This window comes from Macaca thibetana, chromosome 2 (assembly GCF_024542745.1).
Source record: "Macaca thibetana thibetana isolate TM-01 chromosome 2, ASM2454274v1, whole genome shotgun sequence".
NCBI lineage: Eukaryota > Metazoa > Chordata > Mammalia > Primates > Cercopithecidae > Macaca > Macaca thibetana.
This window is the reverse complement of record NC_065579.1, coordinates 133405350-133431762: the sequence shown is the minus strand read 5'-3', so window position 1 is coordinate 133431762 and position 26413 is coordinate 133405350. Positions and strand designations below refer to the sequence as shown.

The 26413-nt window shown below is 39.6% G+C and overlaps 1 protein-coding gene across 1 annotated transcript in view; it reads right to left on the bottom strand.

Annotated features, from left to right (window-relative positions):
• The window catches only part of LOC126948999 (uncharacterized), a 229927-nt gene that overhangs the window by 156943 nt on the left and 46571 nt on the right, over window positions 1–26413 (bottom strand). The window lies entirely within an intron of this gene.

The following is a 26413-nucleotide window of genomic DNA, read 5'->3' as shown; positions in this document are numbered from 1 at the left end:
GGGAAAGCCTCACTATTAAAGTGACATTTAAGCAGATACATGAAAGAAGTGAGGGAATGAGTCATGCAGGTATCTCAAGAAAGAGCACACTAGACCTGCTTTGTCTAATATGGTATGCACTAGCAACATGTGGCTGTTTACATTTAAAGTAAATAAAACACGTACAATTAAAAACTCAATTCCTCAGTTGCATTGGCCATATTTCAAGTGCCCAATAACCGCAAGTGCCTGGTAGCTACTGTACCTAAAACAGATCTAGAGCAGATCTAGAACAGCACAAATCTAGAACATTTCCATCATGACAGAGAGTTCTATTGGATAGACAGAGGGACTAGCCAGTGCACAAAGACTTTCAGAGGAAAGAGGGTATGGAGTGTTTGAACAATGGCAAGAAGACAGGCGCAGTAGTAGAGGACTGACTGACAGAATTGGAGGGTGCGAGGTCTCAGCGGTAGCTGGCAATGATAGGAGCACAACTGGGCCTCGAAGGCAGTTGTAAGAATATGGGCTTTCACTCAGAGTGAGTTGGGAAATCACTGGAGGGTTTTGAGCTAGGGAATGCCATGCTTAGTCTTACATTTAAGGGGATCATTCTAGCCTAGGGTCAAGGGCAGGAGCAAGGGGACCATTTAGGAGTCTCTTGTAGTCAACCAGGCAAGAGATGATAGTGAATTGATCCAAACCAATCATAGTCTGGATATTTTTAAGGCAGAGCCAAGAGAATTCGCCAATATTTCAAGTGAGAAGTGATGGTGGCATGGATTGGGTTTGTGTCATTGGAGGTAGTGAAAGGGTTGGATTCTGATTTTGCACCAAAGGTAGAGCCAACAGGATTTACCAGTAGAGCAAATGAATGGTATGAGGGGAACAGAAGAAGCCAGGATGTGTCCAAGATTTGAGACTTAGACAAAATGCAGATGGAGTTGCCCTTAGCAGATATGGGGAAATTTGGGGTAGAGTACGTTTGAGGGAAAATTAGGAGTTCAGTTTCAAACATGTTAACCTTAAGAGGCTTAGTAGAAATCAGGGTAGAGATGCATATTAAAGACTAGAACTCAGGAGAGAGATGTGACCTGGAGGTAGAAATTTCAACTATGAATGTGCAGGTGACAATCAAAGCCCTGAGACTGGAGTGTGTGCAGATGGAGGTGTAAGGACTGAGTCTTGGGGTACTCCACAGCGAAGAGTTTGGGGAGATAAGGAGAACCAGCAAAAGGGCTGAGAAAGACTGGTCTGTAAGGTAGGAAAATCAAGAGGGCGTGGAGTTCCCAGTTGCCATGGGAAGAAACTGTTTCTGGGAGGAGGGAATGATCAACTGTGTCAAATGCTGCTCACACTTCAAGTAGGATGAGGACTTTAAAGCAGTCATTCAATTTAGCAGCATGGAAACCACTGGTGTCTTTTTCAAGATCAGTTTCAGGGAAGTGGATTCAAAAGAGTATGGGAGGGGATGAACTAGAGAGTTTTGCTTTAAAGGGCAGCTGAGAAATGAGGTGATAGCTAGAGGGAAAAGTGAGTAAAGATTGTTTTGTTTTGTTGAGATGTAAGAAATTACAGCACACTTGAATGCTGATGAGGATAATTCAGTAGAGAGGGAAAATTTAATTATGCGTGAAAGACAGGGAACAACTGCTAGGGAAATATCCTAAAGTAGGCAAGAGGGGATGGTACCTACTGCGCAATTGTGGGGAATGAATTTAGGTAGAAGCAAGGACAGTGAGTCCAGGAAGCAAACAGGAGTGACAGGAGGGAAGGCAGGGCATATGAACACAAATGCAGGTGGGAGGGTAGATGTGGTTATGAGAGCATTCAGAATTTCTCTTCTTATTGCATCTGTTTTCTCCATGAAATAAGGAGCAAGGGCATTCATTAGCTGGGAGTGAGGGAATGGGAGGAGTTGGGATGCTAGGGGAAACACAAAGCATGAAATACTTCTCTTAGGAAAGGGTGAGAGGGAATGGACTGGGGGATGCAGTAGGATTACTGGGTACTGCTATAACCCTTTGAGATTCAAGGTCTTTAACTTAAAGGCAGAGCATTTTTAATGGTTGTAGTTTTCTTCCCCTAGCCATTTCAGCTACGTAGGTATAAAATCAGGGCTGGTAAAGAGTTGGATTTACCTAGAGTAGGGTTTGGTTGGAGAATACAAAAACAATAAGGGGCATAAAATTGGGGGTTGTATACACATCAAGGAATGACACACCTGGCATAGAAGCTGGGTAATAAGGAAGTGAGGACATATGAGGTTTAAAGGACAGGAAAATGGCTTTAGAACTAGCAGACTGCTTGTCCTAGTTGGGAATGAAGAATCACAGGAGGCGATGGATCTGCTTTCCAGAGTGGACTATTTGGAATTGAGATATGGAGCATTGTTAGGAATGATGAGGTCCAGAGAATGACTGTGGGGTAAGTGGCTGAGACTGTGTATGGGACAAGGTCATTGGAAGACAGGAAGGAAGTCAAGAAATTAAGATGCCATGCAACTGGAAGGATTCTCTACATCAATATTAAAGTCATCAGGAATGATGACAGGAGCAGTATTGGAGAAAGCAGCAGTAAGTCAGGACCTAAGAAAGATCTCCAAGAATAATGGGGAGTGACAGGGATCTGTAGAAGCCTGTAACAAGAACTAGTAGTAAGGGGTAAAGCCAGATCTTGTGGTGTTTATAGAGGAGGGGAGGAGAAAGGTCTTTAAGTAGAATGAAGCATAGGATGCCTTAGAACCCTATTCTTTCCTTAAATGCCTTTATCTTCACCTAACTACCATAAATACCTTTTTCCTGCTGGGTCAGGGGAAAGAGCTGGGTTGGCACCAGACAGAGTTGGCACTGCTCATGATTTTTGTCAGTTGAGGACAAATTGTGTTCTTATAATATTCCTGGGTCTCAAGGTTGTGAAGACACAAAATTGCAGAGATGCCAGAGGGAACATGGCCCATTGGTGAAAGTTTTCAGTTCTAGAATCAGAAAACCTATATCCAACCTGCCTTTCTCTACTTACTGTGTGACATTGGGCAAATCACTAAATCTATTTTTGTTCTCCATGTTCTCATCTGTGTGACAGAGTTAATAGTAGCAATCCTTACAATTGCATGGCATCTTAATCTATTTTATCAAATTGTGGTGAGGATTAAAGGAAATAATTTACATTAAGGGCCTTGAATGTAGGATGTAACTGGTAAGTTTCAGCTATTGTCAATGATATTCAGATTGTGATGTTCATCTTTACTCAGCAAAATGTACTTTGCAAAGTACATTCATTCCTAGATTGGGAACTGGTTGGTTCCTTACAGATACTGGATTTGTAATTCAGGTAGGTCTCACCAGAAGTAAAGGCCTCTTAGATTTCCCAAACAGGACTTCTCCCCAGGCTGACCTAGTGGATTATCTGTCCTCCATTCAACAGTTGAGAAATCTCCAAACTGCTTTCCACAGTTGTTGAACTAATTTACATATACACCATCATTCTGTGAGTGTTACCTTTTCTCTGCAGCCTCACCAACATCTGTTATTTTTCGACTTTTTCATAGTAGCCATTCTGACTGGTGTGAGATGCTATTCCATTGTGGTTTTGATTTTCATTTCTCTATGATTAGTGATGTTGATCATTTTTTCATGTTTAAAGAAACATAAATTATTCTACCAAAAGGTACATGCACTCATATGTTCATTGTAGCACTTTTCACAATGGCAAAAACAGGGAATCAATCTAGATGCCTACAAATGGCAAATGGGATAAAGAAAATGTGATACATGTACACCATGGAATACCATGCAGTCATAAAAAAGAACAAAATCATTTTCCTTGCAGCAACATGTATACAGCTGGAGACCATCATCCTAAGCAAATTAACACTGAACAGAAAACCAAATACCATATGTTCTCATTTATAAGTGGGAACTAAACAATGAATAGACATGGATATAAATATGGGAACAAAATACACCAGAGGCTGCTATAAGAGGGGGTGAGGAAGGGTGACAATGGTGGAAAAACTAATTATTGGGTACTGTGCTCACTACCTGGGTGATGGGATCAATCGTACCCCAAACCTTAGCATCACACAATATACCCTGCACATGTACCCCCTGAATCTAAAATAAAAATTGAAATAAAAAAAGCTGGTTGAAAGGAGAATTTGCTTGTGACCTTGAGCAAACTATTTAATCTTTTGAACATTAGTTTTGGTATCTGTACATTGAGATAATAATACTTCTCTGATCTTACTCAGGTACTCAATAAATATTTGCTGAATCAGTCAGTCAATTCGCTACTACTTGGAGGAAGCCTATCTTTACAGCCTTATTTCTAACACTCCCCACCTTGAAATCCATGCTGTAGTCATGCCAGACTATCTGCATGTCCAAGAGCACACCATTTACTTACACATCTCTGTCCTTTGGCTGTACTGTTCTGTCAACTGGAATTTCATCCTTGCATTTCCAAACAGCTACATTCTGCTTTTCTTAAAGGATCAATCATAAAATAATCTCTTTTTTGAACCTTCTCATTGTCTTCACTGAATTATTCAGTCTCTGTTTTCCCTCTCCAAGGCATTCTGCATGTAGAGTTATGTTTGTATTGACCATAACACTGTATTATAGTAGGGGATATAGGTGTTTTCATTATTAAAGGATGGGTTCTTTATGGGGAAAGGTAAGTCTTCCTTATAATTACACCTCCAAAGGCTAGCTCAGTACCTCAAAATTAGAACATGCCTGATAAATGTTGGCTAGGTATATAGGTTATAAGCAGGATCTGTGTTGGTTATTTTACATCCATTTTCTTTCAGATTTTTATAGTAGTATCCCATAGGGATAATTACTATTATTATCTCAACTTTGAAGATGAGGTTAAATTCTTGTCCAAGGTCTCAGTAACTGGCAGAACCTGTATTTAACCCTAGACAGTTTGACTCCAGAGCCCATAATCCTTAGAAGGTAGCTACTAAAATGGGGGTTTCAAATACAGAACTCTCATTTTGGGCATCTCTCATGTTCCAAGATGCCAACTTTGCAAATCATTTTTGTGAAAAATAGGATTTGCTGAAAATGTGCAGTGCAGAAGTCTGCCATCTATTCTTACATCAGTACAGTTATTGCTGTCTCTCAATTTTGTTTCTTTAGGAACAAAGTTACTTATTTTAATCTCTTCATTAAAACTTAATTTTCAACTCCGAGAGCTACTATGTTTCGAGCGAGAGGGGGCAAAAAAAAAAAAAATGCATAAAAGCAGAATTGGAAGAACAGGATAATTAGAAAGAGTCGTGTGCAGCTGGGCCTATTTCTATATCCATAATTTGGTAAGAAGCAGATCCTAGCACGTCATAGAAGAGCCTCACTTTATGTTTTCTTGGTATTTCTGCAAAATTCCCCATCCATTCTCTCTTCCTCTGAACTACTGACATAGGAATCTAGATTACACAATTTATTATTTGATTTCGTGGTGTCTAGATGTTTTTGGGGTGCAAGATTTCCTAAAATTCTAAGATTTTAGAAAGTTGGAGCTAAGAGACAGCTAAGACATCATCTGTCCAAGTCTATCATTTTATTTTATTTATTTATTTATTTTTATTATACTTTAAGTTCTAGGGTACATGGGCACAATGTGCCGGTTTGTTACATATGTATACATGTGCCATGTTGCTGTGCTGCACCCATTAACTCATTATTTACATTAGGTAAATAATGCAATTACATTCCTCCTAATGCTATCCGTCCCCCTCCCCCACCACACGGCAGGCCCCGGTGTGTGATGTTCCCTTCCTGTGTCCAAGTGTTCTCATTGTTCAATTCCCACCTATGAGTGAGAACGTGCGGTGTTTGGTTTTATGTCCTTGTGATAGTTTGCTCAGAATGATGGTTTCCAGCTTCATCCATGTCCCTACAAAGGATATGAAGTCATCCCTTTTTATGGCTGCATAGTATTCCATAGGGTATATGTGCCACATTTTCTTAATCCAGTCTGTCATTGATGGACATTTGGGTTGTTTCCAAGTCTTTGCTATTGTGAATAGTGCTGTAATGAACATACGTGTGCATGTGTCTTTATAGTAGCATGATTTATAATCCTTTGGGTATATACCCAGTAATGGGATCACTGGGTCAAATGGTATTTCTAGTTCTAGATCCTTGAGGAATTGCCACACTGTCTTCCACAATGGTTGAACTAGTTTACACTCCCACCAACAGTGTAGAAGTGTTCCTATTTCTTCACATGCTCTCCAGCACCTGTTGTTTCCTGACTTTTTAATGATCCCCATTCTAACTGCTGTGAGATGGTATCTCATTGTGGTTTTGATTTGCATTTCTCTGATGGCCAGTGATATTGAGCTTTTTTTCATATGTCTGTTGGCTGCATAAATATCTTCTTTTGAGAAGTGTCTGTTCATATCCTTCGCCCACTTTTTGATGGGGTTGTTTGATTTTTTTTCTTGTAAATTTGTTTGAGTTCTTTGTAGATTCTGGATATTAGCCCTTTGTCAGATGGGTAGATTGCAAAAATTTTCTCCCATTCTGTAGGGTGCCCATTCACTCTGATGGTATTTTCTTTTGCTGTGCAGAAGAGCTTTAGTTTAATTAGATCCCATTTGTCTATTCTGGCTTCTGTTGCCATTGGTTTTGGTGGTTTAGTCATGAAGTCCTTGCCCACGCCTATGTCCTGAATGGTATTACCTAGGTTTTCTTCTAGGGTTTTTATGGTTTTAGGTCTAACATTTAAGTCTCTAATCCATCTTGAATTAATTTTTGTATAAAGTGTAAGGAAGGGATCCAGTTTCAGCTTCTACATATGGCTAGCCAGTTTTCCCAGCACCATTTATTAAATAGAGAATCCTTTCCCCATTTCTCGTTTTTGTGAGATTTGTCAAAGATCAGATGGTTGTAGATGTGTGTTATTATTTCTGAGGGCTCTGTTCATTTCTATTGGTCTATATGTCTGTTTTGGTACCAGTACCATGCTCTTTTGGTTACTGTAACCTTGTAGTATAGTTTGAAGTCAGGTAGAGTGACGCCTCCAGCTGTGTTCTTTCGGCTTAGGATTGTCTTGGCTATATGGGCTCTTTTTTGGTTCCATATGAACTTTAAAGTAGTTTTTTCCAATTCTGTGAAGAAAGTCACTGGTAGCTTGATGGGGATGGGATTGAATCTATAAATTACCTTGGGCAGTATGGCCATTTTCACAGTATTGATTCTCCTATCTATGAGCATGGAATGTTCTTCCATTTGTTTGTGTCTTCTTTTATTTCACTGAGCAGTGGTGTGTAGTTCTCCTTGAAGAGGTCCTTCACATCCCTTGTAAGTTGGATTCCTAGATAGTTTATTCTCTTTGAAGCAATTGTGAATGGGAGTTCACTCATGATTTGGCTCTCTGTTTGTCTGTTAATGGTGTATAGGAATGCTTGTGATTTTTGCACATTGATTTTGTATCCTGAGACTTTGCTGAAGTTGCTTATCAGCTTAAGGATATTTTGGGCTGAGACGAGGGGATTTTCTAAATATACAATCTTGTCATCTGCAAACAGGGACAATTTGACTTCCTCTTTTCCTAATTGAATACCCTTTATTTCTTTCTCTTGCCTGATTGCCCTGGCCAGAACTTCCAACACTATGTTGAATAGGAGTGGTGAGAGAGGGCATCCCTGTCTTGTGCCAGTTTTCAAAGGGAATTCTTCCAGTTTCTGCCCATTGAGTGTGATATTGGCTGTGGGTTTGTCATAAATAGTTCTTATTATTTTGAGATACGTTTCATCAATACCTAGTTTATTGAGAGTTTTTAGCATGAAGGGCTGTTGAATTTTGTCAAAGGCCTTTTCTGCATCTATTGAGATAATCATGTGGTTTTTGTCTTTGGTTCTGTTTATATGATGTATTGTGTGTATTGATTTGTATATGTTAAACCAGCCTTGCATCCCAGGGATGAAGCCAACTTGATCGTGGTGGAGAAGCTTTTTGATGTGCTGCTGGATTCTGTTTGCCAGTATTTTATTGAGGATTTTCTCATCAATGTTCATCAGGGATATTGGTCTAAAATTCTTCTTTTTTGTTGTGTCTCTGCCAGGCTTTGGTATCAGGATAATGCTGGCCTCATAAAATGAGTTAGGGAATATTCCCTATTTTTCTTTTGATTGGAATAGTTTCAGAAGGAATGATACGAGCTCCTCTTTGTACCCCTGGTAGAATTCGGCTGTGAATCCGTCTGGTCCTGGACTTTTGCTGGTTGGTAGGCTATTAATTATTGCCTCAATTTCAGAGCCTGTTTGTGGTCTATTCAGGATTCAACTTCTTCCTGGTTTAGTCTTGAGAGAGTGTATGTGTCCAGGGATTTATCCATTTCTTCTAGATTTTATAGTTTATTTGCATAGAGGTGTTTATAATATTCTCTGGTGGTAGTTTGTATTTCCATGGGATCAGTGATGATATCCCCTTTATCATTTTTTATTGTGTCTATTTGATTCTTCTCTCTTTTCTTCTTTATTAGTCTTGCTAGAAGTCTATCAATTTTCTTGATCTTTTCAAAAAACTAGGTCCTGGATTCATTGATTTTTTTGAAAGGTTTTTGGAAGATTTTTTGAAAGATCAGTTCTGCTCTGATCTTAGTTATTTCTTGCCTTCTGCTAGCTTTTGAATGTGTTTGCTCTTGCTTCTCTAGTTCTTTTAATTGTGATGTTAGGGTGTCGATTTTAGATCTTTATTGCTTTCTCTTATGGGCATTTAGAGCTATAAATTTCCTTCTGCACACTGCTTTAAATGTGTCCCAGAGATTCTGGTATGTTGTGTCTTTGTTCTCATTGGTTTCAAAGAATATCTTTATTACTGCCTTCGTTTCGTTATTTACCCAGTAGTCATTCAGGAGCAGGTTGTTCAGTTTCCATGTAGTTGTGAGGTTTTGAGTGAATTTCTTAATCCTGAGTTCTAATTTGATTGCACTATGGTCTGAGAGGCAGTTTGTTATAATTTCTGTTCTTTTACATTTACTAAGGAGTGCTTTACTTCCATTTATGTGGTCAGTTTTGGAATAAGTGTGATGAGGCCTAGAACATGTAAATGACTTGCCTAAAGTTACATAGCAGGGAAGTGGCAGCACCAGAATTGGAGGGCAGATCTGCTCACACTCAAACTAAGACTTTGGACACTAGATCAAGGTGTCTCTTGCCTTCCAAATTAGATGTTGAACATCTCTTCAAATATTTACTCTTGCCTTCATATAACAAACATTGACAGAATGTTTTCTATGTGCCACACATGTACTAGGTATTGAAGTATGAAGAGGAATATGTTCCCATCTCGAGAGCTCAGCCATGGGGCATCCTTACCTCAGTCCCTTGAAAACTCATTCTTACAGGCATGAGCATTAACGAAGGTGTATACAGAATCCTCTCAGATCTCTGTGTGTACAAATAAGTTTCCAAGCAGGAGCTGGGAGGCAAAAGTCATCCCAGCAGAGGGATGGGCATTTGCAGTGGCGTGGTGCATGAAGGAGGATGGTTTGGCTGAGAGCAGAGTGTACAACGTAAGAAGGTATGAGAATGAGACGGGAGGAAGAATAAGGGAGCCACTTGGGGAGTGCGAGCAATGAGGCTGATGACTGTGGACAAGGGTCAAATTTTGAAGGGCATAATATGGTATCCCTAGAATGATAGACTATATTCTATAAAGAGTAGGAAATTACTACAAGTTATTAAGCAGGAGAATAATATGATCGGGCAATATTCTCTTTACTTTTCTTAAACCCCCGTGTAGAGTCAGGGTTGTGTTGGGTAGATAATAACTGATATGGTTGGCTGTGTCCCCACCCAAATCTCATCTTGAATTATAGTTCCCATAATCCCCATGTATTGTGGGAGGGACCTGATGTTGTGGGAGGGGTAATTGAATCATGGGGGAGTTTCCCTCATGCTATTCCATGATAGTGAGTGAGTTCTCACAAGATTTGATGGTTTTATAAGGGGTTTCCCCCTTTGCTTGGCTCTCTTCTTCTTCCTGCCACCATGTGAAGAAGGATGTGTTTGCTTCCCCTTCCATCATGATTGTAAGTTTCATGAGGCCTCCCCAGCCTTGCTGAACTGTGAGACAATTAAACCTCTTTACTTTTTAAATTACCCAGTGTCTGGTATGTCTTCATTAGCAGTGGGAGAATGGACTAATACAATAACATGAACTTAATTGACTTAGAAACTAGACTCAGTGGTAAGTTTCCAATCAAATATGCACTTTCTCTTTCAGGAATTTCTGGAAATGATCATGCTTTATTAAAATTTATTGGCTTTTTTGGACAAGTACAATTGTTTATACGTATATTGGTTGCTGCAAAAATTATAGCCTTTAGAATAAAGAAGTAGCCCACCTATTCTGTCTGTCTCACTGTTATACTTCCCTACTGCCATGCATGTAAAATGAAGGCAAAATTTAGAAGGAGGCACAATGGATAAGCCGAGGATGCTCAAGAGGAACTTCAGGGATTCACATTGGGCAACTAACTCTCATAGGTTGAGAGTTAGTGGATATTTCAAACCCATCTTGGCCTTCATTTCTCCTTGAGTTGTTTCCTTATATACTGCTTACATCCTGTATTCTCTTCTATAGAGAGTTCCATAAAATAACATTCTCCAAGTTTTTTAAAGAACATTTTTATAGTCTTTCATTATTCTAGTATAAATCCACTTTCCCTTAGGTTTGCCATGTAGATGTTTGTAAACTGACCTTTGGTCTTATCTGTGATACTTGTTAAGTATTGCAGAGTATATGGTGAAGCTAAATTTTACCAATGATACCAAAATTTTATAAGCCTCTGTCTTTCTCTGGGGCCTTTTTCAGTCATAATAGACAATGTCCTCTATCTCAAATTGCCAAGAACCCACAGCAAGAAAGTAACACATTGAGATGAGATCCACAGAGAGACACATCAAAGTGTGCTGCTTTGGCCTCTTTCAGTAATGCTCCTCACTGCTTATTTAACGACTGAATTGTTGTAACAGAAGAGAGTGTTGGAGGGGATTAGGAAGTCTGGTAGTATGGGCAGTCAGTGCTCTGACCTTATGTTGTTGAATTTACACCAGTCTGAGTATAGATGTCTACATCTGTGTCTCGTTGCCTGAGGCCTCCTCCAATCACAGCATGCAGAGTGGAAGTGCTGGTGAATAAATACCCCCAGAACGATCCTTTAAAAATGGCTGATGAGAGTTGGTATATATATTAGTTTCCTACTGCTGCTGTAACAAATTACCACACACTTGGTGGCTTCAAACAATACCAATTTATTATCTTACAGTTCTGGAGGTCAGAAGTCTGACACAGGTCCCACCAGGCTATCTCAACAGGCTGTCAGGGGTGTGTTCCTTTGGGAGGGTCTGGGGAAGAATCTGACTTCTTGCCTTTTCCAGCTTCTAGAACTCCACGGTCTGTGGCTCCATATTGCTCTGACCTCTGCTTCCTTGGTCACATTTCCTTTCCTGACTCTGACTCTTCTGCCTCCCTGTTGTAAGGACCCTTGTGATTACATCGGGACCACCCAGTTAATCCAATCTAATCTCCCCATCTCAGTATCGATGTCCTTAACTTAATCATGTCAACAAAGTTCCTTTGGCCTTGTAAGGTGATATATCCACAGGATCTGGAGGTTAGGGCATGGACATCTTTTGGTGGGTGGTGGACATGATTCTGCTTACCACAGTGTATGAATATTCTAGTTTCCTCATTCTTTAAGTGGGGTAACTGAAGCATATGTTCTGCTGTTTTCAAGGTCTCCAAGTAAGATTTAGCCCTAGCTGTTCATATTGGTTACTTGCGCAATAAATACCCTTTCCTGGTTTCCTTCCCTTTCCCATTTCACTGCCTCATTTCCTGCCCAATGGCTCCCAGAATTACCTCCCAAGTCCAAATACTTGTATTTAAATCCTTTTCTCAGGGTCTGCTTCCTATAGCTTGTTTAACTTCTGTCATTTCTTACGAGTAAATTTCTTTGAGTGCTCAAATAATGATGGACAAAGGGACAGGTCAAAAGGACACAGGTGCCAGCTTGAAGGAAATCCCACTGGCCAAATCTGGGACAACTGGAAAACCAAAATAAATAATCATAATAAAGAATTACAATGTATTGAATAGAGTATTATAAGAATCCATGAGTCCATAGATAAACAAAAAACAAACAAATGAAAATGGAAAACTCTTTCTTATAGTCAAAATCCAACTAATAAATGTAGAAAGGAAGATGAAATTATCAAATCATTATTTGGCAAACATCATAATAATAACTAATCCAGACAAGAATATTCAGTGACTCTTAAAACTAGTAGGTGAAAGTTTGAGGAGTAGCAGGATATTTACATAGTCTCAAAGCATTTCCCTCATGAGACAATTACGAAGGGTAAAAGAATAACTTTATAGTGGAGAAACCTGATACACTACCTTAACCAAATGACCTAATTGACTTATGGAATATGGGATATATATGTAGCATGTGCCTTCTGATATGACGCACCGAGAAGAACTCAGCATCACTTCTGTGATGTTTCTGCCAAAAGTGTGAAACTTGAATCTAATCTTGAAAAAAGATCTGACAAAACCAAATTGAGGGACATTCTATAACCTTGGCCTGCCCTCTTCAAAAATGTCAATGTCATAAAATACAAAGAAAGACTCAAGAACTATTCCAGATTGAAAGAAACTAAAAAGACATGAACACTAAGTGAAACACTTAATCTTAAGATTTTTTCTTTTGCTATAAAGAACATTGTTAGGCAATGTGATAAATCCAAATAAGGACTCTAGATTAGATAATAGTGTTATCTCCATATCAATTGTCCTGATTTTATAAATTGTACTGTGGTCATGTAAGAGAACATTCTTTGTTTTAGGAATTACACACTGAGGTATTTAAGGATAAATGGACATCGTGTTTGTAACTTGCTCTTAAAGAGTTCAGAAGAGAGAAATGAAACACATGTAGTCAAATGTTAACATTTGGAGGATCTGGGTAAAAAGTACATGAGAATTCTTTGTATTATTCTTGTAATTTTCCTGAATGTCTTTAAAATTATGATAAAATTTTAAATGCACAAAAATTGTATGGTGTTTTGAGTCATTGGGTCTTTGTGCTTGCTTACCTCCATGATGGATCTTGTCATTATGAGATAAGTGAAGTGTCCTCAGAATTCTTGAGCCACGATATCTCTGTCTATATATGTCCATTGGGAAACCCAAGGATGTACTGACTATTAAGGAGACTTTCTAATACCTGTACCAGAGCACAGGATTTGGATTAAAGAAAACAGAATTTGAGTCTTGCTCAAAAGTTGTAAGACCTTTGATAAGTAATTTCACTTTTGTTGGCTTTAAACCGTGTCTGGAATGTGAAGGGCTTGATATCAGTGATTCTTCTTTAACCCTTCCAGAACATTAATTTATTATTCTCATATGTCCTTTGAGTATTTAAATAACTGAGTCTGTTCTTCTGAATGTGGCTCATGATGGCTGCCTTATAATAAATTCCACTTGATGTGGTCATGAATTCATGTGAAAGAAACTTCTGTTGTAAGGTTACTTGTTTGTTGTTTTAAAGGAAGAAAAAGCCAGATGAAGCAGTCAACAAAATTATTCAGTTTGTGATTCTGTTGACTAGATTTTCTCACATAGGAAATTGTATGAGTTTAGGCAAACAAACTTCGTAATAATAATTATTGAAAACAATTTACTTAGTGTAACAAATATGCCCCATTTGTTGAGTTGGGATTGAGTTGGTTTATTTCTAAAACCTTCGGGCATATGTTAGTTCCCAACTTACATTGAAGGATAGAATTAAATGGTCTAATGTAAAAAGCTAGGAACAGGGGGATCTGAGCTGAGCCACAACATCAACCCCACAGCTGCTTTGCTCCTTAATATTTGGCAGAGGGTAGTTCTCCAGTCATTGCCCTTCCTCTTTCTTAAATAGAAGTAATGAGGCTTGAACCTCTCTTGCCTCTCAGGAGTGCTGCAGTGATGAGTGGAAGTGCCATTTGAAAACTGCTGTGAGTTCTCTGCTAGGAAGATATTTAAGTAACAAAGCATCCTCATCAGAGTACAGTCAGTTATTGCTACAAAGCCAGCACCAGGGGACTGAATCTTTTCATAAGAGCGTGATCTAGAATGTGCTGTAGATAGCCATTGGCCGGGGACGGGGGGGGCAGGGCGGGGAACGGAGGGAGAAGCGGGAGAAGGAATAGGCTACCTTTCCTCTCTCACACCAAGTATTCTTATCTCAGTACTCTTATTTTTTTATGGCACTTATCATAAACCGAAATTAACTAATTATTTAACTTATTATCTAGTTGCCCTTCAAAAACATAAATTCAAAGACAGCAAGAAACAAGCGTGCTTTGTTTTCTTGTATCCCTTGACAAATGGTAGCTCAATAAAGATTTGTTTAGAGATTAATGAATGAATTAGAAAATCCATGATACAATTTTGCTATTCTTTTTTGACAGAATTTGAGCAAATTTGCTAATATGCTTATAATTGCTCTTAAACATTTGAATTTCCATAGCCAAATAGGCAATTTCCCATGCATGTGATTTTTAAGATACCAATTGTAGACAACAAATAAATAAGTTGGCATGAGATGCTTAAAAGTGAGTACTTCATCAGCACAATCTTCTTAAGGAGCTTCAGCATGTATACCTAGTATCAGTGAAATGGATAATTGAGAATGTAGATTTTTTTTTTTTTTGGAAAGTAATGTGTGTGTGTGTGTGTGTGTGTGTGTGTGTGTGTGACAAAGTCTGGCTCTGTCACTCAGGCTGGAGTGCAGTGGTGTGATCATAGCTCACTGCAGCCTTGAACTCCTGGGTTCAAGGGATCCTCCTGTCTCAGCCTTCTGGGTGGCTGGGACTACCAGGCACATGCAATCACACCCAGCTAAGTTAAAAATAATTTTTTTTAGAGATGGGAGCTCGCTATGTTGCCCAGGCTGGTATCAAACTCCTGACCTTAAGTATTCCTCTGCCTCAGTCTCCCAAGTAGCTGGGATTACAAAAGTGAGCACTGCAACCTTGAAGTAATTTTTATATCTGTTTTTTCTGCTCCATATCTTGTCACATTTTGTTGCGTTACATTGCTATAAAAAGCGCATCATCCACTTTATATCCATCTCTTTATATCCAGCTCTTTATATCCAAAGAGCTAAGGGGCTCATACGACTGCAGGCAGAAAGGGAGCAAGGTGGCAGTAGGGCCACTCACTGGGATTAATCATTTGTCACAGGTAGTCCCCATACTTCTATGGGTAATTGATCTTTACTTCCATGCTGGTTTTAAAGATGAAGAAACTTGTGTGTTGTACCTTCCAACAGCCACCAGTGAACATTTGCTTCATTCGTCCCTCTGTACTGGTGCCCCATAGTCTGATGTCCTTAAGCAATTCATGAAATACAGGTGGGGAAGGATGAGGACTGTCTTTCTTTTATTAACTGCCTCAGTTCTTTAATGGTAGCTGAAGCAGGGAAATGACCTTGGTGCTTGAAAGCTACACTTTTATTTATTTATTTTTTAAACTTTTTGTAAGAAGCCTTGGTGGGGGTCTTTTTTGCATGTATTTTGGACACTTGATCCTTGATCATTGTATTATTACCTTGACCCTCCTAAAGAATGACATTGATTATGTCATTCTCATTGTTCAAAGTCCTTTAGTGGCTCCCCTCTACTTAGAGAAGATAGTCTCAGGCCTTCACTCCAGCATACAGGTTTCCTCATAATATAATTCTAGGATAGTGTCGTGGTGATGAGCATTGATTCTGGGTTAAATACTTGATTCTGCCTCTTGTGACTTTGAACAAATTGCTTAACCTTTCTGAGCTTCCTGTTTACTCATGTATAAAATGGAGGAAACAAGAGAACCTGTCTCATAGGATTGTTTTGAAGATTAATGCAATCATTCATATAAAGTGCTCACCATTGTCCCTGGAACATTGTAAAGGCTCAAAAAAGTTTGTTATTTTTACTATCTCTCCTCCCTGAACCAGTCCAGCAACTGAACTAATTATTGTTGCAAGTACCCCATAATTTACATTTTCCTTCAGACTTCCTTTGGTTCATGCTTTTCTTTACTCTTTCCCCGACTTTCCCAAGTTCAAATGCTCCCCGTTCTCTGAGGCCCTGCCACAGTGTTACCTCATCTCTAAATCCTTCCACAAAAAAATATTTGCCCCTGTTTTTCCCTCTACAGTTCTAAGAGATCTCTCCTTTCCCTGAATTCCCTTAACACTTTTTGAAAGCCACAGCCACTTAAATCAAGGAGGCTCTCTGGAATTCCACTTAGGTGAGGTCTGAGGGATGTGTCTTCTGTGATGAGGTAATGTCAGTCCTCTCTACCATGCTGACTCTAACCAGTAAAGGGGACCACCCATAATTATGCCCAACACATAATAGTTGCTCAAAAAGTATTTATTCAGTGAAAGGACCTTTCCGTGACTACTGTACAGATCACTCCACCAGAATCCCTAGTTTCATCCCAAACTGAAATTCCTCAGAAAGCGTGTGTTGAGATTTCAAAAACTGTTGAGCCTTGGGTGTGGGGAGGATTTGGTGACATGTCAGATATATTGTATGACTCATGAATTTAAACTGGTTTGGGGGATTCTATATGCTAGAACTCGATCTTTTCAAACTAAGAGTTCTTTTCTCCATGACAGCTATCATTTTTGCTCATGTTAGAGCTTCAAAATGATTGCGTGGGAAGTGGAATGCTTTGGTATTTGAAAAGATTAGGAGGAGTTATTTCTGTCTTGCTATCTTCCCTTACAAGATGGCAGGGAAAAAGATGACACCCCTATATTTTGAAAAAAAAAAATGTATTTTTTATCCAGAAGAATAGAAATGGGCTTGAGGGTTGCTGCCTGTGGTTTTGCTCAGCGCAGTTGATCTAGGCAGGGTGTTGGGGTAAAAACAGAATGGAACTTCTACACGTTATAGGAGGTAACAGCAAGACTGGTTATCAGTGTTATAAGATAACACTGACTGGTGCCTGTTGGAAGGTGCAATATATATATAGCCAGAAATATATATGACCGTAGATTATTCCTCCACAACAGACTTAATGAAATTAGCCTCAGGCAATTTTCCTCATAATGCAAGGTGAGAAAATTTGGGGGGAAAGCTTAAGTTTTCCTATTTCTAAATAGGAAAGGCTTTAGTTCTAGTTTCAGCTTCTCCAGTCACGGGTTGAGAGTGCTCGGCTAAATTATTCTCTTTCCCTAGGCCTCCGTTTCTCCATCTGCAAAACAAGGGTATTGAACTAAATGGTCTATAAAGGTTCCTCAAATTTTTATCAATATGCCGTGATGAGACATATCAGGTTGGGAGCACCCATTTGGTGAGTGAGAAAAGCCCAACTTGTTTTGTATGTCATTGTGAAGGGTATGCCCTACCCAGGATTCACAATGACAGTCAACTACCTAGACATAGTCATCCAAGCAGGACCCCCAACTGTTGTGGTTGAATTGTCTCCCAAAAGTTCCTAACTGCCAGTACCTCAGAATGTTACTATATTTAAGATGGTCTGTTTCAAGAAAATCAAGTTAAAATGAGGTCATTAGGGTGGACCCTAATATAATATGACTAGTGTCCTTACAAAAAGAGAAAATAGGGCCAGAAGCAGTGCTTCATGCCTGTAATCCCAGCACTTTGGGAAGCCAAGGCGGGTGGATCACCTGAGGTCAGGAGTGTGAGACCAGCCTGGCCAGCATGGTGAAACCCTGTCTCTACTAAAACTACAAAAATTAGCCAGGCATGGTGGCGGGCACTTGTAATCCCAGCTACTCGGGAGGCTGAGGCAGGAGAATCACTTGAACCTATAAGGTGGAGGTTGCAGTAAGCTGAGATTATGCCATTGCACTCCAGCCTGGGCAACGAGAGCAAAACTCCATCTCCAAAAAAAAAAAAAAAAGAAGAGGAAATAGGACACAGACACACGGAAGGAAGATCATATGAAGACATAAGGGGAAGACAGCCATCTACAAGCCAAGGAGAAGAGCCTCAGAGGAGACCAACCCTGCCAACATTTTGCCTTGGACTTCTAGCCTTGAGGACTATGAGGAAATAGATTCCTGTTGTTTAAGCCACCCCGTCTATGGTACTTTGTTATGGCAGCCCCAGCAAATAAATACAAGGACTGTACTCTCTAAGGAAAAGTAGAAATGCTATTGTGGTGGGGGAGAATAGCAGGAAAAAATTGGGGTGAGAGAAAAGAGTTTGCAGGGCTGCTCCTAAAATTGTGTTTCCTAAGTGCCCGGTCCTTGGGTCAGAAGTTGGGCATACATTTACTCATTATTTAGAAACGGGGGAGAAGACAATTGAGAAGTTACCTGGGGCCATGTGTCATAGGCCCTGGGCATGCAGTAGTGAATAAGGCAAATATCTTCCAGTGGTGAATAAAGTCAGCAGCCAAGATGGTTGCTAAGATGGAGAGAACGGCCTAATATAAGACGGTATGACAGGCAAAACTAACTTAATCTGAGCTCTTTGAAGGCTTTGTCTAAAAAGCTCCAAGGAAAGAGTGAGGATTAAGCAGGAGAAAAAGGAGGAGGCATTTCAGTGAGAGGATCTATGTGAATGTGAGAAGGTATGACCAAGGTTCTGAAAAGCAGTCTAGTGGAACTGCAATACAGTGAACAAGAAGTAGGGATGTGGAAGTATAAGCCAGTAAATTAGAAAAGATAAGTAGCTTAATTAGCTTAATACTTTTCATGGAGGAAGAGAAAAGACTAGGGTTAGAATTTAATTGACCAAGCCATTTGGCTCTGACTGCTAGCCATTCTAGACTTTATCCATCATTCTTTCACCTTCAAGATGACTAACCAAGGGGTGGTCAAGCCTATCATATGCATTTTTTTTTTAATGCATGGAAAGAGCTTTTATTCTGGATTCCTCTTTCCATATTCCCTGGGGGACTGGCCAGGACAACTTAAAAAGAAAATTTTAGGATCCTTAGAGTCCAGACCTCTGCCTCCACTCTTCTACATCCAACTTTGAGTTTTCCTCGCTCCCCAGAATGGATGTTGCCTACAGAGAAGAAGAGAACCCAAATGAGAGAGGTGTTATGAGTAATTGTAGAAATTCTGAACAGCTTTGCTTAGAGAAAGTGAAAAAGAAGAGGGAAAAAGATAAGGACTGTTTCCTAAGAGGCCAGTTTAAAAGGCTCTTCTTTCAGCAAACTTTCAATTATAATTTGTCCACTCCCACCAGGATCTCATGTTACAGAGCTTTGAGGGGGAGAGAGAGATGTCTACCACTCTGCCCCTAAGCAGTATTTTCTGACTACACCATCTCCACGGTTTGACATTTCCACAGTGGCTGTGTGGCTTTCTTTCCCTTCCTCCTCTGGTGTCATTACTCCTTCCCAAACTTCTCCCTAACCTGACCTTTGGTAGTTGTGATACAAGAGGAAGATTGTGTGTTAATTTCTGGTATTCATTTCCAAAGTGCAAGATTTGCTGGGGTAAAAAAAAGATGGCTGTACTCTTTTGAATAAGGCTTTCAGAGTTTGCGGAACTGTGAAAGTGTACCCCACTGAACTATGAAGATTAGGTACTCATCTGCATGGTTACCAAATCTACTGAAAGTTGCTATGTGCCCAGAAAATGTAAGCTGTTACGTTGTACGTTCAGAGTAGCACCTTGGGGAGCTGAACACAAATCCAAACAATCCCAGATCATTACAAGTGGCTCAGCCCAAGCAAGATGTCCTGGGTTGTATGATTTCCACAAACTTGGAATGAAGTTAAGGGAAATTTTCCCAGGTCTCAATATGGAAGAAAAGAAAGAAAGAAAATTTAAGAAATGCAATCTGTTTCCCCAAATCAACCAAATGCCAGCTTGCTCTCTGCAACAGTCCAAAAATCTATTACAAGACAAAACAAAGTATAACCAGGGAGATGAATGCATTTGCTTCTAGCAAAAACTTATTATTCACTCCAAAGTCAAAGTTGTGAATGAGTTCATTCATTCAACAAACCTCTATTGGCTTTTGGATGGTCCAGTGTTTTTCATTGTTTACAAATTGCTCCTCTCAATTTATGTAGTTAATGGGAAGCTAACTATAACTTGTAAGTCTGGGGAAATGAACTGAAATTAAGCTTTTTGTAAGATGACCAGTTGAGTATTTCTCCAGAGAGAGACCAATAATTCAGAGGAGGTGGTGATGGAATCTGCCTCGGACAAATCTCCTAATGATCAAAACAACAAGAAGTATAATGTCCACCCATATACTTGTTGAGAGCAGAATTCGGGAAAATAACCTTTTCTATCAATCTCTTCTTGCTATCAGGAATTTCTGTGATCAGAAGTCAATCCAATTAAAAACCCAAGGAAAATCCCATAGGAGTAGAATCTAGATTCAGAAGTATTTTGTATTAAGTTATACTACAATGTCTTTGACCTGTTTTACTTTTGGAAACGGAGGGATGCAATATGGAGTTTGGGGGTACATGTATCCAAGTATGAATTGTTCTTTATTACTATTCCAAGTATAAGGCCTTGTTTGTTACACTAAGAAAAGGATCAGAATTTTGTCTAAGCAAGTGAACTAGAAATATTTGTATTTAGTGGGCAAAGGACAAGCTGAAGAGGATTCATTTGTGCTTTTAAACACCACAAAATCAGTTTCAATTTTCCAAACATGCACTTCCTATTTTCTTTTCTTTCTTTTTTTTTTTTTTTTGAGGCGGAGTCTCGTGCTGTCACCCAGGCTGGAGTGCAAAGGCCGGATCTCAGCTCACTGCAAGCTCCGCCTGCCGGGTTCACGCCATTCTCCTGCCTCAGCCTCCCGAGTAGCTGGGACTACAGGCGCCCGCCACCTCGCCCGGCTAGTTTTTTTTTGTATTTTTTAGTAGAGACGGGGTTTTCTTGACACCACAGACACCAAAGAAAACCTGTACTAAGTGGAAGCCACTGACTGGGATAGTCTTAAGCAATTAGGGCAATCTCACATCTGTTTAATGCTTGTGTATTACATATTACCACAGCTGAGGTTCCACACTGAGGCCCCAGGGCTTGGAAGGTTTATCAAATTGCTCTTGCGAGCTTCTCTTATCTCACCAGGAAGGCACTCCCCCCAGTGATTATGTGGAATGGCTTAAAAAATTAAACTGGGAAGAAAGCTTCATCTGGGGACCATAGGCTCCTCATACAACCCAGCCTCTCCCTCTCCCCTCTGCACAAAACCTTGCTGTAGTTTCTCTCCTACTTCAGCTTCCAGTGTAGTTACCCTGTATTTTTAGGAGCCCCTTCTCCTTTATCAGAAGGCCTCCAGAGTCCCCAAGTCCTCCGGGAAGACTTCTTCCACATCCTTGGAAAGTCTGTGATCACGGCAATTTGTTTGCTGCGTAGGATGCCCTGTCTCGGGATGCTTGCTTCTGAAGCCCTCAGCTCATCTTTTCATTCTGAGCTTAAGTAGTGAAATCTGAAATTTGAGCTCCCCAATCTGACCAGGGATCTTCTTCCCTGTGCTGTTGTGCCGTTTCATCTTCTCCGTGTAGTCATCATACTGGATGGTCCTTTACGTGGATGTCTATCTTCCTCTGTGACTACACCCTGGAGAGCAGGGGCAGGGTGGGCTCATCTTCATGTCCCTGGTGCTTGATATGGAAGAGGCAAAATGCTTCCAAAAGGACTTATTCCATTACTGAATATCCGTATGATAGATGGTTATACAGCCTTTAATACCATGGTTTCCAAGATAGTTTAATAATATAAAAAGATGCTTACATTTTGCATAATAGAAAAAAGTGTACAAAGCTATATATACTATGATGCTAATTCTATACTCATAAAGGTATATATTTTTATAATTATATGTATATCTACATATATAAATACATACACAGAGAAAAAAGAGACTAGAAAGAAGTGTACCAAAATCTCATCTGGTTTTGAGTTGTGGAATTATATGCTATTTGTAATAAATATTTTTCTCTAGATTCTCTATAGTAAACATATACTACTGTTACAATCAGAATAAAAAATGCGATTTTTAAATGAGTTGCAAACACGAACCATCTTATGATGGTGGAAGCACCCCTAAGCCAGTTAGAATAAAATTTGGTAAAATCAAGTACTGTTAATAAGTGTGTGGTGCTCTGATAAGTGGGAAAATAATATAAGAGCATATATTTTGGTTAATATTCACAGTCGCCTTCTTTTCATAGTTTCCTCAGTAGCACAGGAGATACTTAAACCAGTTTGCCTCTTACAAGATTGAAAGTAATACATTTTTAAACTAAGGGTGACTGAGATCGCAAAGACACAGGATTAGGCATAAAACTCTTCACTAACAGTTCTCCAGGGAATTTATCCTCCTAGCACCCTCAGCCCCCAGAATGATCTATAGGAAAGTTAAGATGCAATTACTTACAGCATCAGAACATGTCTTTGCTCTGGATGATGTGGTGTATGATTAAAATGGGAGACAAAGTTTAATGGTTAAAAAATAAAAAAAGCAAGGTAGCATTTTCTTTTTTATCTAAGGCTATGGCATTAAATGCCACATTAACAAGCCTTCTGTGGGGAGGTTCCTTGCAAGATTATGACACCTACTCTTTTCTTTGTTCCTCATTCTCAGGAAAGAACTGAATTCACCAGGCCAATGAGATGGCCAGTCCAGTACTCTGAGTGCCTTTTCAGCTAGAACAGTTTCATGGTTAGTCTTGGGCCTGGGAGTCTGACAGCCAGGGCTGCTTGGCTTCATCACTTATAAGTGATGAACTGAGGCTCAGTTTCTCTATGTGAAAAATGGGGACATGAATACCTACTTTACAAAGTTATTAAGGATTCCACAAGATAATACAGGCCAGGTGCTCACCACGGCATCTGAAGCATAACAAGTGCTCAAAATGTGGCCATATTTGGGACCTACTTTTACTCCCACTCACTTTCATTTTGACTGATTGCTTGACTAGTTTTTTTTTTCTTTTGCAGCTTCAGTTTCTTCCAGTTCATTGTATGGATTTGTTGTCACAGCCATGGAAGACCTGTCCTTTACTTTTTCCTCTTTGGCTTGTGGTTTCCGCATATTGATCTCAGGTTTGAGTCTTAAATTAGACCTTGCCTCTGCTCCATTGTTCCTGACTCAAATGCTGAATATTTGGGGGTTATGTGTTCTCTATTCCTGACCTAGATTTGGTTTGTGGACCATTATACAGGTGGAAAACTACTGGTTTTAGTCATACAGTCTTGAGTTAAGTCTCAGTTGTTTCTTACCAGCTGTGAGATTTCAGGCAAGTTGCCTGGCTCTGTGAGGCTGAGTAAACACTATTCTCTAACATAGGGACAACACGGGCAACTGAAAGGATTCAAAGTAATCTATGTGAAGCTCCTAGCAGAGGGCTTGATGCACAATAAATGCTTCTCCTCACTTTTCCTTAAGTCACAGCTGTAAAAATGTAGTCCTGTGTGCCCCAATTATATGGTTTGTTTTCCTTCTCCTCATGACCACTGTCTTCTATTTACATGAATGAGGCGTGCTAATATGCAGACTGATGCATTAAAATGCTACCTTATTAATTCAGTATACCCCCCTTATTAGGAATTCATGATCATTCTGTCAGGGCCCAGGCTGAAATTTACCTTGTCAATCTAATCTTATGGGAGGGAGACAGGGAGGCCTAGGTGGAAAGGAGAGGCATGATCTGACCCACTTTGTGACCAGAACTACTTTCATGAGGTGCATGATACTGGATTTGCTTCATATTTAATATATAACTGATGTAATGGGCTGTCAGGCGGGCAATTACATAATGCCACTTTCATGTCTTACGGCATCCATATAAACTTGGGAGGGGCCTAGATGATTTCCTAAATATAAACATATCCACAGACTCCGCAATTTGGTAATTATGCAAGAGCCATTGTGTCTGGCTCTTCCCTGTGTTTTCAGGCATGTCAGATACCCTTGCAAACTGCTCAATTTATATGAACTTCACATTTCCCCATTTAAGCTTTGGAGCTAAACACTTGAGTTTGTCATTAATTTTATAAAAGCTTTCCATGGTTTAGTGCTAAAGAAAGAGTGAGTTTGGTGTCTTCTCCACAAAATCTATACATTTCAAAATTTTAGGAGTGTGTAACAGAAAATAGTATTGGGGAGTTCAAGATTAGAAGTAAAATTTAGCCTGATACAAGTATAGTTTTGGAATATACCTCAGATTCCCAGCATATAAGGTTTCTTAAAGAAGAAAAGATAAATAAATCTGAAGACATAAAGAAAGCCTGCATTGTCATCTCCCGCTGTCAAGTCTTCTAGGAATTCTTTAATATGAGAAACCCATTGAGTTCTGTTTACCTGTTCTGGGCAATGTTGAACAAGCAGATGTAAAAATCATTAGTTCCCTCAGCATCTCCTTTTTACTAAAGAAGTTGGTATCAGTGCATATGGGGGAAGCGGGGGTGGGGGCAGGGGGACTGTCCACACCAGATTAGATCAAGTCCTGCAGAGATTCCAGGCCAAAATTATTCTAGACCTCCCGATAATGATTCTGAATCACCAATTTTTAAAGAAACATTTTTTTTTCCTCCAAGCTAATCCCTTTTGAATGATTAAAAAAAAAAAGTCTATTTGCAAGCAAGGCGAGAGTGAAATAACTGAGGTGAAGAAAGCATTTGCAATTGTACTTAGAATGCATCAGAAGTAGTTACACTTCCCCTTTCAGTGAATAGAAAGGGAAAAAGTATGGTTTTTCCCAGCAAAGTGTTGGAGATCTAAAATGTTTCCCCCTATCCCAACAATGGTGAAAACAGTAATAGAGAAAATGCCTTGGAAAATGAATACAGAAATAGAAAGCAAACACCAAGTAAAGGGTTGACTATGGTGTCCTTAGCAAATGAATGATTGAATAAATAGAAACCACATGAGAGAAAATATGCACTTTGATATTCTTTGCAAAAAAAAAAAAAAGCCGATGATTCCTTTTTGCCAAATCAGAAACACTGGCAATCAAACATTGCATTTGTTTTTATATCCATGGCATCAGTTCAATTTTTCATTAATTAAATGAGCAAGTTAGGGAATGCCTGTTTTAAGAAACTGCTCCAAAAATAACCTTGAAAAATCAGGTTAGAGATACACTATATACCCTGAGGGCAGCAGAAAGCAAAAGGGAAAATATGAAATTAGAAAGTGACCTATAATAACCGCTTCACTGTTAAATGTGACATAACATTCATTATCAATCAGGACCTAGTTTGATGTCTAATTTCACTGGCTGTCTAATTTATCAAATTAAATACAAATGAGAAAATACTTGGCCACGGAAAAAAGTACTCTATCATTTTGTTTTCTATCAGCTGAAAATCAACTGATTAGCACAGACAGGGAAAAGTAAGCTCCAGTACTTTACTGAAGAAAAATGTAAAAGGGATTTTTTTCCCCTAAACTGGGCTGGCAGAAGATATTGTTGATGAAAAATCTCAGATTTCCCAGTGCTTGCTATATCTTCAGAATGGAGAAATGGCTGAGGTTTTCCCCTTCATTTATTGCACCAGTATTTAAGTGCTCATTCTGTCTAAGTTCAAGTATTTGCTTTATGGGCTGAATGAAGCCTCGCAGATTTGCAACTGCGGGCTGCTGAGGGTCTAATGCATCAGTGCCACCCCTTTTCATAGTTCACGGATGGAAAGGAAAATTGTAATATGGTCCACTACTCTCTGCATGGTCCACTACTCTCTGCAGACGTTTGAAGACAAGAACTCCTCAAGGGAAACACCCCAAATTTGCATTCAACGCAGCTCCAATTCTGTGTGTTTGCCATACATACTTTGCAGTACTAACGATAGAGACACCATCTGATCTGCCCTGTGATAAAATGTATCCTGAGTAACTTGAGGAACTTGAGGATGTACTGCATTTTTCAAGCAGGCGCACCAGAGGTTATTCAGAACTGTAAAAGAGGGGCCCCGCACAAGAACCTAAAAGGCTGCTGGGCCTAGAACAATCCATGGAGTGCAGAGCACTGAACCAGCAGGAGTCCGACCTGGGTAAGCTGCAAGCCCTCCCTGGGCCCAGGTTTTTCTCACCAATAAATGAAGGCTTTGGGAAGGGATGCTTTGAGCTCGGGTACTTCTTATTTTTCTGTTGCAGCTCATTTGTTTCAAGATCTGAAATTCTGTTTGCCAAAACCCCTTAAGAATGGGAAGAAAGTGATTTTTTTTAAGTGATTCACAAAACCAGGATATTGCCAAAGAAAAATACCTCAGCCTACATCACCTGGACTTTCTGTCAACTTTTCCTTGCTTTTGCTTGTCTGGCACCTGTCTGATGGAATGGTGTGTGCCTGGTGGCAGCTGCCTTTTGAAACAACCTTTATTTTCAAATGGGTTCTTCTTTACCTATTAAATCCCATCCCTCTGCCCTTTGTGGAACTGGCCTTCTACCTAAACCTAGTTCCATCTGCTC